This window comes from Zea mays, chromosome 3 (assembly GCF_902167145.1).
Source record: "Zea mays cultivar B73 chromosome 3, Zm-B73-REFERENCE-NAM-5.0, whole genome shotgun sequence".
Taxonomy (NCBI): Eukaryota; Viridiplantae; Streptophyta; class Magnoliopsida; order Poales; family Poaceae; genus Zea; species Zea mays.
Window position 1 is genome coordinate 218,332,655 of NC_050098.1, and position 13,575 is coordinate 218,346,229.

Sequence of the window (13,575 nt, forward strand, 5' to 3'; positions counted from 1 at the left end):
AAATTTTCTGTAGTATACCGGGTCCTAAGACTAAGGCCATGTTTAATTAGAGGGACTAAAGATTAGTCCCTGCTTTTTAGTCTCGTTTAGTCTCTATTTTACTAAACGGAGGGACTAAAGTAGGGACTAATTGACTTTAATCTCTAGTCCCTCACATGAGTGCTAAAAGGGACTAAAAGCCAACATTTACTCTAATTGTCCTTGCCTAGAAAACCGACGTTGTCGGCGTTTCGAACCCGGGGGTCCCTGGACCGACGAGTAAATTGTCGTCGCGTGCCCCAGCCCAGATGGGTCGGCGCGAGACGGAGCGCGAAGGGGGGAAGAAGCCGGAGAGAGACAGGCGTGAGAGGTGAAATCCCGCGGCCTTCGTGTTTGTCCCGCGCCTAGGTCGGGTGCGCTTGCAGTAGGGGTTACAAGCGTCCACGCGGGAGGGAGCAAGCGGCCTTACGCGAGCGTCGTCCCGTCCTTCGCCGCGCGGCCAACCCTCTGTAAGAGGGCCCTGGATCTTCCTTTTATAGGCGTAAGGAAAGGATCCAGGTGTACAATGGGGGGTGTAGCAGTGTGCTAACGTGTCTAGCGGAGGAGAGCTAGTGCCCTAAGTACATGCCATCGTGGCAGCCGGAGAGGTTTTGGCACCCGGTTCGTGTGGTGTCGTGACCGTCGAAGGAGCGCTGGAGCCTGGCGGAAGGACAGCTGTCGGGGCTGTCGGGTCCTTGCTGACGTCCTCTTGCTTCCGTAAGGGGGCTGAGAGCCGCCGTCGTCATAGAGCGTGCGGGGCGCCATCATTACTTGTTTGGCGGAGCGAGCCAGATGGGACACCGGTCTTGTTTCCCGTAGCCTGAGTCAGCTTGGGGTAGGGTAATGATGGCGCCTCCTGTGACGTGGTCGGTCCGAGCCCTAGGTTGGGCGAGGTGGAGGCTCCTCCGAGGTCGAGGTCGAGTCTGTCTTCCGAGACCGAGGTCGAGTCCGAGCCCCTGGGTCGAGCGAGGCGGAGACCGTCGGCTGAGGCCAGGGCTGAGTCCGAGCCCTGGGGTCGGGCGAAGCGGAGTTCGTCGTCTTCCGGGGCTGAGCCCGAGTCCGAGCCCTGGGGTCGGGCGATGCGGAGTTCGTCGTCTTCCGGGGCTGAGCCCGAGTCCGAGCCCTGGGGTCGGGCGATGCAGAGTTCGTCGTCTTCCGGGGCTGAGCCCGAGTCCGAGCCCTGGGTCGGGCGAAGCGGAGTTTTCTATGGCGCCTGAGGCCGGGCTTGGCTGCTGTCAGCCTCACTCTGTCGAGTGGCACGGCAGTCGGAGCGGCGCAGGCGGCGCTGTCCTCTTGTCAGGCCTGTCAGTGGAGCGGCAAAGTGACAACAGTCACTTCGGCTCTGTCGACTGGAGGGCGCGCGTCAGGATAAAGGTGTCAGGCCACCTTTGCATTAAATGCCCCTGCGATTTGGTCGGTTGGCGTGGCGATTTGGCCAAGGTTGCTTCTTGGTGAAGACTGGGCCTCGGGCGAGCTGAATGCGCGTCCGTTGCCGTAGGGGGTCCTCGGGCGAGACGTAAATCCTCCGGGGTCGGCTGCCCTTGCCCGAGGCTGGGCTCGGGCGAGGCGCGATCGCGTCCCTTGAATGGACCGATCCTTGACTTAATCGCACCCATCAGGCCTTTGCAGCTTTGTGCTGATGGGGTTAGCAGCTGAGATTTAGGAGTCCTTAGGGTACCCCTAATTATGGTCCCCGACAGACCGAAACAAAAAGGGTTATTTTAGTCCTTATGTGTTGTATTTAATGTATTTAAAATTCGTTTAGTCCCTACAACCAAACAGTGTAAAGACTAAAATTGTACTAAATTTTAGTCCTGGGACTAATGTAACCAAACGGGGCTTAATAGTTGTTTGAATTTATTAGATCTAATAGTTAGTGGATAAAATTAGATATAGACATTCAAACACTCTATCTAATAGTGTAGCTATTAGCTATTTTTAGTAAATTAGTTAATAGTTAGCTAGCTATTTGTTAGTTAGCTAATTTTACTCACGGAACGTTTAGATTCATTTATTTTGAAGAAATTGGAATTTACTTAATAAAGTAACCTATTTAGCTTGGAATTTAACATTTCATCACTTCCCAAAGTTCAGTTATAAGCCTACATCAAATTCATGGGGTGGAGAATGAGAAATAATATTATTTATCAATAGAATTTGTTTCTATTATACAACTTATAGGACGCTCTTCGTCTTACACCTCTATATTAAAAATATATCACATAAATATCTCTGACATCTTGTTAATACTAATATATAGATATATTTTATATAAAACTAAATTAGTTTAATTGATACGTGTCTAAATTACTATTATTAAAATGGAATTCAATTCTAAAGATCTAAACGGGATGTAATAATTTTTTAGCCAACTAATTATTAATTAGTAGCTCTAATGATGTATTCAATATGTGCGATATATATATATATATATATATATATATATATATATATATATATATATATATATATATATATATATATATATATATATATAATTAGAAAGGTCTGTCGGGTCTTTGCGGACAAAGGATTCTACATCGATCTCTCCGACATAAATTTCAGTACGCGCGTGCAGGTGCTACCAAGTCTTTGAAAATATTCTAATAGTACACATACCTCTTATGTTATTTCTGGACATATATACACACGTCTTTATCCGCTAGCTCGGCGCGCATTACTCTTGTCGTGACAGGGCCCACACGCTAATAAAACCTTTGGCTATCAATCTCTGTCACGTACCGAGCCAGTCAGACATGAATTTTGTCGAAGCGGGGACGGGATCAAAGCGAGAACCGGCACGGCGAAGCGAGGCGCGCGCAAGGGCACAAAAAGGTGCCGTAAGCCCGGTGACGTTATGGCGTCCACACACAGACACACACACACTGGCTAGAGAACGGATTAACGAAAGAGACGCAAGTACGTACGTACGTTTTCGTTTGCCGGCCGGCCGTGCTGCTAAGGCCATCGAGAATGGCCGTGTACTATGGGAAGACATAGAGAGCTCATACTATCAGGCTGCAGAGACGTGGTAAAAGAGGGGCTGACGTGAGTTACGGTGCAAATTAACCAGCTAGCTAGCTAGAGCACACAGCAGCACGGAGACTTGGAGCACGACAAAAAATTCCAGTCGTCCTACTCCTAGTAGTATCAAGTAGCCAGTGTAATAAATAAAGCAAGAACATCATCTATCGATCGCACGCACGCGTCCGTGCCGTTTATTTCAGACAAGAACCCATTTTTTACTTTTTTTTCCCTCCACCGTGCGCTCGCGACAGACGATGATGTTGAACAGGTACCCTATGTAAAAAAAAAAAGCCCAAAATGGTCTAGTTACCTGCTAGCGATTTCATGTGTGTGAGTGTGTCATGCATTTTTGTTTTTGTTTTTGTGTGCACCTGCATAGAAGGATAGCCTTGAGACAAGGCTACTTGACCAGTTTGAACAACAACGATATATATGGTGTTCTGTGTGGCAAGCAAAGATCGAAGAGCTGAAAATAACAAGAGAACTATGACTAGCAGAGTTTCGCAATGGCTCGAGACCGTACCAAGTGGTAAAAGAAAGCATTATTTCGATTACTTACATTACCCGTCACACTTGACAATGTTATCGGGAGTTGTTTTGGTGTTTTTTTTTTGAAGATGAAGCGGATGGTTTTATCGATAATCATACCGAGTTATCATGTATAGAATTTTTCTTTCAATCTGTAATTAAGGACCGTGAACATCTATATCTCGCTGAGAACGCTTTTTTGTTTTGTGGACTCTAGTGTGATCTTGTCTTCCTGTGTTCCCGGTGCAACATGCAAGCAGCAAAGGAACTCGGTATTCCGTTTAGCCTCCCCCAACCACACAAAAAAAAGTAGCAGTAGACATCATCCGATAACGCGAAAAATAGTGTACAGAACAATAAAAAAACAGTAGAATTAATGAGTAGCATAGTTCAAGACCGTCAATTATTAGCCCTCTATAGCTAAAGTTTAGCTCTAGCGGTTATTACCTAGCTAAATTTTACTTTGGAGTAGATTCAAACAGGGTCCAATGCAGAAGGAAGAAGCCGAAGATCAACGGTGGTGTGAGGAGAACCTGGACTTCGCCTTCTGTTTCAATCTACTTTGGAGTCCAGGTTCTCCTAAAAAAACAGTGCATATGCATGGACACGTAGTACACATATATAGAAAGGCCCACACGGTGGAACCTGCACGCATACACTGTACAGTGAAGCATATATAATGCACACAGCACAGCACAGCACTATGCATATCGCAACGTGAATAGCGTGCGTGACGTACGATCCACGAGCGCGCGCGACTATTGGCAAAGCCGCCTTCCAAATGCAAGCAAGCAGCGCTACCGCCACCGCCACCAGCTAGCTCGGCCAGGCAGCATTTTTGCGTCCGCAGCCCGCACTTTTCCACCCCGCTCGCCGTGGTCCGGGGGGCAACGACGATTCGGCGCTGTGTTGTTCGTTAGAGCTGGAGCCTGGAGGCGAGTCCAGGTTGGGGCCTCCGCGCCAAGAAACGCAAGATCTGGGCAGCGCAAGAGTACTCAGATTGTTGTGGCTTCGGGTTCTACTTGTAGCACGGATTGGTTACGTCTACTCAATTATTATCGTGGCTTGTCTCGCTGGTGCCGTGTATGGTCTTATCTTATCTTAGAGAATCTTCGCCGAACCTCCCCTCTCACTCACACACACACTCTCTCTCAAAGAGGTGTCTCCCGTACCCTCAAAGGCAGCTACTGGTGTTGTCTTCATTATGGCTGGGAATTAGGCTGACTATCGTGCTTCGATTCAAATAAGCTTGGATTGAGAATATATAAAGTTTTTTTAGTCCGTGTCGTACCAATTTAAGGAGTATAAATTTTGGCTCAGTCTAGTCCTAAAACACGTCAAACCCAAACGCTCAGCTCATATATAAAGTCTAAATATTATAACCATATAAAGTCTATAACTTATTAAAATTAAAAAATTTAAAAACAATAGACTTTTCGTGCCGAGGTATCGTAGGTCAAAAATTAAGATCCGGCATAGGCATGTTTTCGGGTCGTGCTAGTTCGGCACATATATCTTCGTACTAGGTCCTGCTTTGTGCTTCTATTTTTAGGTTGTGTCCGTCCTAACTCAGAAAGCCTGGTGCATATTTTGGGCACTAGTCTTGATCTCGTTATGTTTAGATCCATTTAGGGCGCGAGATTTCATAAGATTTTTCTGTCTCACAAGAATCCTATAGTCCAATGAGGGTGTCTCCGTACCGATAGGGCGTCAACGATGTTGACGAGACTTGGGTTTGAGATTTTTCATCCTCGCCTTCCTCCGTCGATGCCTGCCCTTCCTTCCTTCGGTTTCATTCCCAGTTCTATCCTATCTTAATTTACGTCGGGTTCTTCTTTTATTCAAAACCGTGATTTTGTTTCCACCGCGAGAGCTCTGCAAACGGAAAAAAATTCTTTACATACCGGATGTAAGGAATCTCTTTTACAGCCCTTCACATATACCAGCTGCAGGTCCATATAAATAGAAGAAAAATAAATTACTAAAGGATTTTTCTATAAATTTTGATCTGTGTTTGTGGGCCTCCGAGTGATGGATGCGAGGGACTGTAAAAGATAACGTTTATATCTGATATGTACAGGATTTTCTTCCCTGCAAACGGAGTGTTTTGGTTGCAGAGTCTAAAGTTTAATACACGTTATATCGAATGTTTGTTTGAATGATTATTACGAGTATTAAATATAGTCTAGTTATAAAACTCATTACACAGCTGAATACTTAAATTATAAGACAAATTTATTAAATCTAATTAATGTATAATTAGCAAATGTTTATTGTAGTATCACAGGCTCGAATCATTAACTAATTATGTTCAATATATCTGTCTTATCATTCAGTCATTATCTATGAAATTAGTTTTATACTTAAACTATATTTAATACTTCTAACTAGCCTTTAAACATTCGATATCTGTCAGAGACTTAGTAAAGGGAAATAAACGAGGCATAAATCAAGAGGCCTCTCGATTTTTTTATCTTCTCCTCCAATCTATTCACCTTTACCCACGAGGTAAATGGCGTGCTCTACTTTAGGGATGAAAACATGACGGATACTGTGGGGGATAGATATCCCCTGGGTCCACTAAAGAGATAAAAGACCTCATGAAAGGCCCAAAGGCTCAATAAATCGTAAGGTCGTTCTTTCGTGGGCCTGGGGAAAGACAATCAACGAAGCGGAGAAGACGTAAGACTGGATTGGAGCAAACCCGGACGACCCACAACGTCGAACGAGTAAATCGCAACAGAGACCCGACTTTCCCGCGCTGAAGCCCCCATGCAGCAGAGCCATGCGAGGATAAGTCGGCAAGGGTTACGTAGGGATAAACTCAAGAGGTTTACTATCTTTCAGCTACTTGTAGCTATCATATCCACGTGTACTGCCCCACGGTCGAGTATATAAGGCCTAGGGGGCACCCCTTCAGAACGATCGACCCTACTTTACTTAGCCACTCACGTAAACTCTCTGTGCCTCAGTTCCAGAGAGCCCTCCTGTAACCGCACTCAAATACTCATCAGGACGTAGGGTGTTACGCATCTCTAAGCGGCCCGAACCTGCAAATCTTGTCCATTGTCCCTCGTGCGATCGGCACGAACCATTTTGCTACAGTCGTTGACACCGTCCTACTCCTAAAAACACCTTGAGGGGCAACCCCGGGTGTGCGGTCGGACCCAAAACACCGACAGCTGGCGCGCCAGGTAGGGGGTGTGTCGACGATCCAAGCTAGCTCAATGGCCGTCACCTTCCACAGCAAGATCACTGTGCGTCCCGGATCTGTATTCTGCTTCGGGACAATCTCATCTGTAGCGGATGAAGAGGGAATTCTACACCGCCTCGCAGATCTGCCGGAAAAGAAGTCTCCTCCAACAAACTCCGAAAATGCTGGAAAGACGCTACCTCCGGCTCTTCGGAAAAAGATTATCTCCGGGAAGGCTGGAGCTGGAAGCTCGCTGACCCGGAAGACTCCGCTGTCTACTTCCCCGACGAAGGAATGGACACGGATCGCGAGGAAGAAGGAGACCAGGGAAAGGCAAGTCGTTCTTTCCGTTCCTCTGGCCTCAAAGGAGAACGGAAAGAAAGTCGCCGCGACAGCAGCACCATTCTACCCCGACGTCCTCTTCATCGGGAGAGTGGAGTCACCCGCCGTCTCTGACGACGAACCGACCGCGCCTGGAGAAGAACCACCTCAACGAGAATCCCGCCGACGGAGGAACCGACGCAGGAACGTTCGACGACATCACGCGGCCGGAGAACGGGATCCGGAGCAGCCTGTCTCGCGAGACGAGGTCTCGGAGATAGGAGAAACTCCGGAAGAACGCGTCTTCAGGGAACGAAGGAACTCCCGACGACGCGATCGCCGACGGACTCAGGAGCAAGCCGAGCAGGATGCGAGGCAACGCCGGGAGAACCCGCTCTTCGGGCGCAACCTGAACCCCGACTTCGCCCGAGCTATGAACACGCCGAGCGAAGTCGGAGGCGTTCTAGCTCGGATAGCTGACGGACTTCCTCGGACTCCCGACGCCGAGGGATACCGACGCCTGTTCACTCAGGCGGCCAACCATCTTCTACCGCTCGCTCACCCACCGAACGATTTGCGACACACCATCAACAGTCGTCGAGACGCGCGAAGCTCTATCAATACTTCGCGCGAACGGCGGCATGAAAACGAAATTCGCCGTCGGGAGGAGTATGACCGAGATCACGGCTTCCCGACTCAAAGCCAGCCCACCAGGACTGAGTCGGCAACAGCCTCAACTGGCGGTACCACCCGGGGACGGTCGAGGAACCACCACCACCACTCCCCTCCCCGGGACAGACATCGTCCCCGACGGCAGGAGGACACGTGCGGAGTATCCGCTCTTACTCCGCGCCTTAGGGCCATCCAATGGCCTCCCAACTTCAAGGTATCCAATGTCGACAAATATGAACCTAAGCAGGATCCAGGGGGTTGGCTAGCCGTCTACACCACCGCTGCTCGGGCTGCCGGGGCATCTGAAGACGTCATGACCGCGTATCTGCCCATTGTCCTTGGGCAAGACGCGCTGCAGTGGCTACGACATCTGATAGTCGCCTAGAGGGGGGGTGAATAGGGCGAAACTGAAATTTACAAAAATAATCACAACTACAAGCCGGGGTTAGCGTTAGTAATAATAAATGAGTCCGCAAGAGAGGGCGCAAAACAAATCGCAAGCAAATAAAGAGAGTGACACGTGGATTTGTTTTACCGAGGTTCGGTTCTTGCAAACCTACTCCCCGTTGAGGAGGCCACAAAGGCCGGGTCTCTTTCAACCCTTCCCTCTCTCAAACGGTCCCTCGGACCGAGTGAGCTTTCCTTCTTCTCAATCAACCGGGAACAAAACTTCCCCGCAAGGGCCACCACACAATCGGTGCCTCTTGCCTTGGTTACAATTGAGTGTTGATCACAAGAGCACAAGAGAAAGAAAGAATGCGATCCAAGCGCAAGAGCTCAAAAGAACACGGCAAATCACTCTCTCTAGTCACTAGGGTTTTGTGTGGAATTGGAGAGGATTTGATCTCTTTGAATGTGTCTAGAATTGAATGCCTAGCTCTTGTAAGTGGTTAGAAGTTGGAAAACTTGGATGGCAATGAATGTGGGGTGGTTGGGGTATTTATAGCCCCAACCACCAAATGTGGCCGTTGGGGAGCCAGTCTGCTCGATGGCGCACCGGACAGTCCGGTGCACACCGGACATGTCCGGTGCCCCTGCCACGTCATCAGTGCCGTTGGATTCTAGCCGTTGGAGCTTCTGACTTGTGGGCCCGCCTGGGTGTCCGGTGCACACCGGACATGCACTGTTTGATGTCCGGTGCACCGGTATGGGCGCGCCTGCCGACTGCGCGCGCTGCGCGCGCATTCAATGCTGCGCAGAGAGCCGTTGGCGCCGCAGAGAGCCGTTGCTCCGCTGGCACACCGGACAGTCCGGTGTACACCGGACAGTCCGGTGAATTATAGCGGAGCGGCTGCCGCGCGAACCCGAGGCTGGCGAGTTCCGGAGGCCGATCTTCCTTGGAGCACCGGACATGTCCGGTGCACACCGGACAGTCCGGTGAATTATAGCGCGCCGGCTTCCGAGAAATCCCGAGGGTGAAGAGTTTGAGTCTGGGTCCCCTGGTGCACCGGACAGGTACTGTTCACTGTCCGGTGGCACACCGGACAGTCCGGTGCGCCAGATCAGGGTGCCCTCGGATGCCCCTTTGCTCCTTTATTGAATCCAACACTTGATCTTTTTATTTGCTAGATGTGAACCTTTTGCACCTGTATAACTTATACACTTGAGCAAACTAGTCAGTCCAATATTTGTGTTGGGCAATTCAACCACCAAAATTATTTAGGAACTAGGTGTAAGCCTAATTCCCTTTCAATCTCCCCCTTTTTGGTGATTGATGCCAACACAAACCAAAGCAAATGTAGAAGTGCATAATTGAACTAGTTTGCATAATGTAAGTGAAAAGGTTACTTGGAATTGAGCCAATATAACTACTTACAAGATATGCAAGGAATGTTTCTTTCTTATTTAACATTTTGGACCACGCTTGCACCACATGTTTTGTTTTTTTGCAAAATCTTTTTGTAAATCCATTTCAAGGATCTTATGCAAATAGTCAAAGGTAAATGAATAAGAGTTTGTAAAGCATTTTCGAGATTTGAAATTTTCTCCCCCTGTTTCAAATGCTTTTCCTTTGACTAAACAAAACTCCCCCTAAAAGAGATCCACCTCTTAGTGTTCAAGAGGGTTTTGATATATCAATTTTTGAAATACTACTTTCTCCCCCTTTTGAACACAATAGGATACCAAATGATAAAGACTTTTGGAAAGCACTAAGTTTTTGAATTTGGTGGTGGTGGTGCGGTCCTTTTGCTTTGGGCTCATTTCTCCCCCTTTTTGGCATGAATCGCCAAAAAAACGAAATCATTAGAGCCCTAGAAGTGCAATCTTCCCCTTTGGTCATAAATAAGTGAGTTAAGATTATACCAAAGACGAAGTCCTTTTGCGTTTGAGCTTTTACTCTCTCCCCCAAGGATGAAGTCCTTTTCCTTGATGCTCATTTCTCCCCCAAAGACGAGAGAGTTGCTCGGAGTGATGGCGAAGCATGAGTTACGTAGTGGAAGCCTTTGTCTTCGCCGAAGACTCCAATTTCCTTTCAATATACCTATGACTTGGTTTGAAATCGACTTGAAAACACATTAGTCATAGCACATAAAGGAGATATGATCAAAGGTATTTAAATGAGCTATGTGTGCAAGCTAGCAAAAGAAATTTCTAGAATCAAGAATATTGAGCTCATGCCTAAGTCTGGTAAAAGATTGTTCATCAAGTGGCTTGGTAAAGATATCGGCTAATTGATCTTTACTATTAATGTAAGAAATCTCGATATCCCCCTTTTGTTGGTGATCCCTAAGAAAATGATACCGAATGGCTATGTGCTTAGTGCGGCTATGCTCGACGGGATTGTCGGCCATTTTGATTGCACTCTCATTATCACATAGCAAAGGAACTTTGGTTAATTTGTAACCGTAGTCCCGCAGGGTTTGCCTCATCCAAAGCAATTGCGCGCAACAATGTCCTGCGGCAATGTACTCGGCTTCGGCGGTGGAAAGAGCGACTGAATTTTGCTTCTTTGAAGCCCAAGACACCAAGGATCTTCCCAAGAACTGGCAAGTCCCCGATGTGCTCTTCCTATTGATTTTGCACCCCGCCCAATCGGCATCCGAATAACCAATTAAATCAAATGTGGATCCCCTAGGGTACCAAAGCCCAAACTTAGGAGTATAAGCCAAATATCTCAAGATTCGTTTTACGGCCGTAAGGTGTGATTCCTTAGGGTCGGATTGGAATCTTGCACACATGCAAACGGAAAGCATAATGTCCGGTCGAGATGCACATAAATAAAGCAAAGAACCAATCATTGACCGGTATACCTTTTGATCCACGGACTTACCTCCCGTGTCGAGGTCGAGATGCCCATTAGTTCCCATGGGTGTCTTGATGGGTTTGGCATCCTTCATCCCAAACTTAGCAAGAATGTCTTGAGTGTACTTCGTTTGGCTAATGAAGGTGCCCTCTCGGAGTTGCTTGACTTGGAATCCTAGAAAATACTTCAACTCCCCCATCATCGACATCTCGAATTTCTGTGTCATGATCCTACTAAACTCTTCACATGTAGACTCGTTAGTAGACCCAAATATAATATCATCAATATAAATTTGGCATACAAACAAGTCTTTTTCAAGAGTTTTAGTGAATAAAGTAGGATCGGCCTTGCCGACTTTGAAGCCGTTTGCAATAAGGAAATCTCTTAGGCATTCATACCATGCTCTTGGGGCTTGCTTGAGCCCATAAAGCGCCTTAGAGAGCCTATAGACATGGTTAGGGTACTCACTGTCTTCAAAGCCGGGAGGTTGCTCAACATAGACCTCTTCCTTGATTGGTCCGTTGAGGAAGGCACTTTTCACGTCCATTTGATAGAGCTTAAAGCCATGGTAAGTAGCATAGGCCAATAATATTCGAATTGACTCAAGCCTAGCTACGGGTGCATAGGTTTCACCAAAATCCAAACCTTCGACTTGTGAATACCCTTTGGCCACGAGTCGAGCTTTGTTCCTTGTCACCACACCATGCTCATCTTGCTTGTTGCGGAAGACCCATTTGGTTCCTACAACATTTTGGTTAGGACGTGGAACTAAATGCCATACCTCGTTCCTCGTGAAATTGTTGAGCTCCTCTTGCATCGCCACCACCCAATCCGAATCTTGGAGAGCTTCCTCTATCCTGTGTGGCTCAATAGAGGAAACAAAAGAGTAATGTTCACAAAAATGGGCAACCCGAGATCGTGTAGTTACCCCCTTATGAATGTCGCCAAGGATGGTGTCGACGGGGTGATCTCGTTGGATTGCTTGGTGGACTCTTGGGTGTGGCGGTCTTGGTTCTTCTTCATCCTCCTTTTCTTGATCATTTGTATCTCCCCCTTGATCATTGCTATCATCTTGAGGTGGCTCGTCTTCTTGATTTTGCTCTTCATCATTTTGAGCCTCATCCTCATTTTGAGTTGGTGGAGATGCTTGCATGGAGGAGGATGGTTGATCTTGTGTACTTGGAGGCTCTTCGGATTCCTTAGGACACACATCCCCGATGGACATGTTCCTCAGCGCGATGCATGGAGCCTGTTCTTCACCTATCTCATCAAGATCAACTTGCTCTACTTGAGAGCCGTTAGCTTCATCAAACACAACGTCACAAGAGACTTCAACTAGTCCAGTGGACTTGTTAAAGACCCTATATGCCCTTGTGTTTGAGTCATAACCAAGTAAAAAACCTTCTACAGTTTTAGGAGCAAATTTTGATTTTCTACCTCTTTTAATAAGAATGAAGCATTTGCTGCCAAAAACTCTAAAATATGAAATATTGGGCTTTTTACCGGTTAGGAGTTCATATGATGTCTTCTTGAGGATTCGGTGAAGATATAACCGGTTGATGGCGTAGCAGGCGGTGTTGACCGCTTCGGCCCAAAACCGGTCTGGTGTCTTGTACTCATCAAGCATGGTTCTTGCCATGTCTAATAGAGTTCGATTCTTCCTCTCCACTACACCGTTTTGTTGTGGCGTGTAGGGAGAAGAGAACTCATGCTTGATGCCCTCCTCCTCAAGGAAGCCTTCAATTTGAGAGTTCTTGAACTCCGTCCCGTTGTCGCTTCTTATTTTCTTGATCCTTAAGCCGAACTCATTTTGAGCTCGTCTCAAGAATCCCTTTAAGGTCTCTTGGGTTTGAGATTTTTCCTGTAAAAAGAATACCCAAGTGAAGCGAGAATAATCATCCACAATTACAAGGCAATACTTACTACCGCCGATGCTTATGTAAGCGATCGGGCCGAATAAGTCCATGTGTAGTAGCTCCAGCGGCCTGTCGGTCGTCATTATGTTCTTGTGTGGATGATGAGTGCCAACTTGCTTCCCTGCTTGGCATGCGCTACAAATCCTGTCTTTCTCAAAATGAACATTGGTTAGTCCTAAAATGTGCTCTCCCTTTAGAAGCTTATGAAGATTCTTCATCCCAACATGGGCTAGTCGGCGGTGCCAGAGCCAACCCATGTTAGTCTTAGCAATTAAACATGTGTCGAGCTCAGCTCTATCAAAATCTACTAAGTATAGCTGACCCTCTAACACACCCTTAAATGCTATTGAATCATCACTTCTTCTAAAGACAGTGACACCTATATCAGTAAAAAGACAGTTGTAGCCCATTTGACATAATTGGGAAACAGAAAGCAAGTTGTAGTCTAATGAATCAACAAGAAAAACATTGGAAATGGAATGGTCAGGTGAAATAGCAATTTTACCCAAACCTTTGACCAACCCTTGATTTCCATCCCCAAATGTGATAGCTCGTTGGGGGTCTTTGTTTTTCTCATATGAGGAGAACATCCTTTTCTCCCCGGTCATGTGGTTTGTGCACCCGCTGTCGAGTATCCAACTTGAGCCCCCGGATGC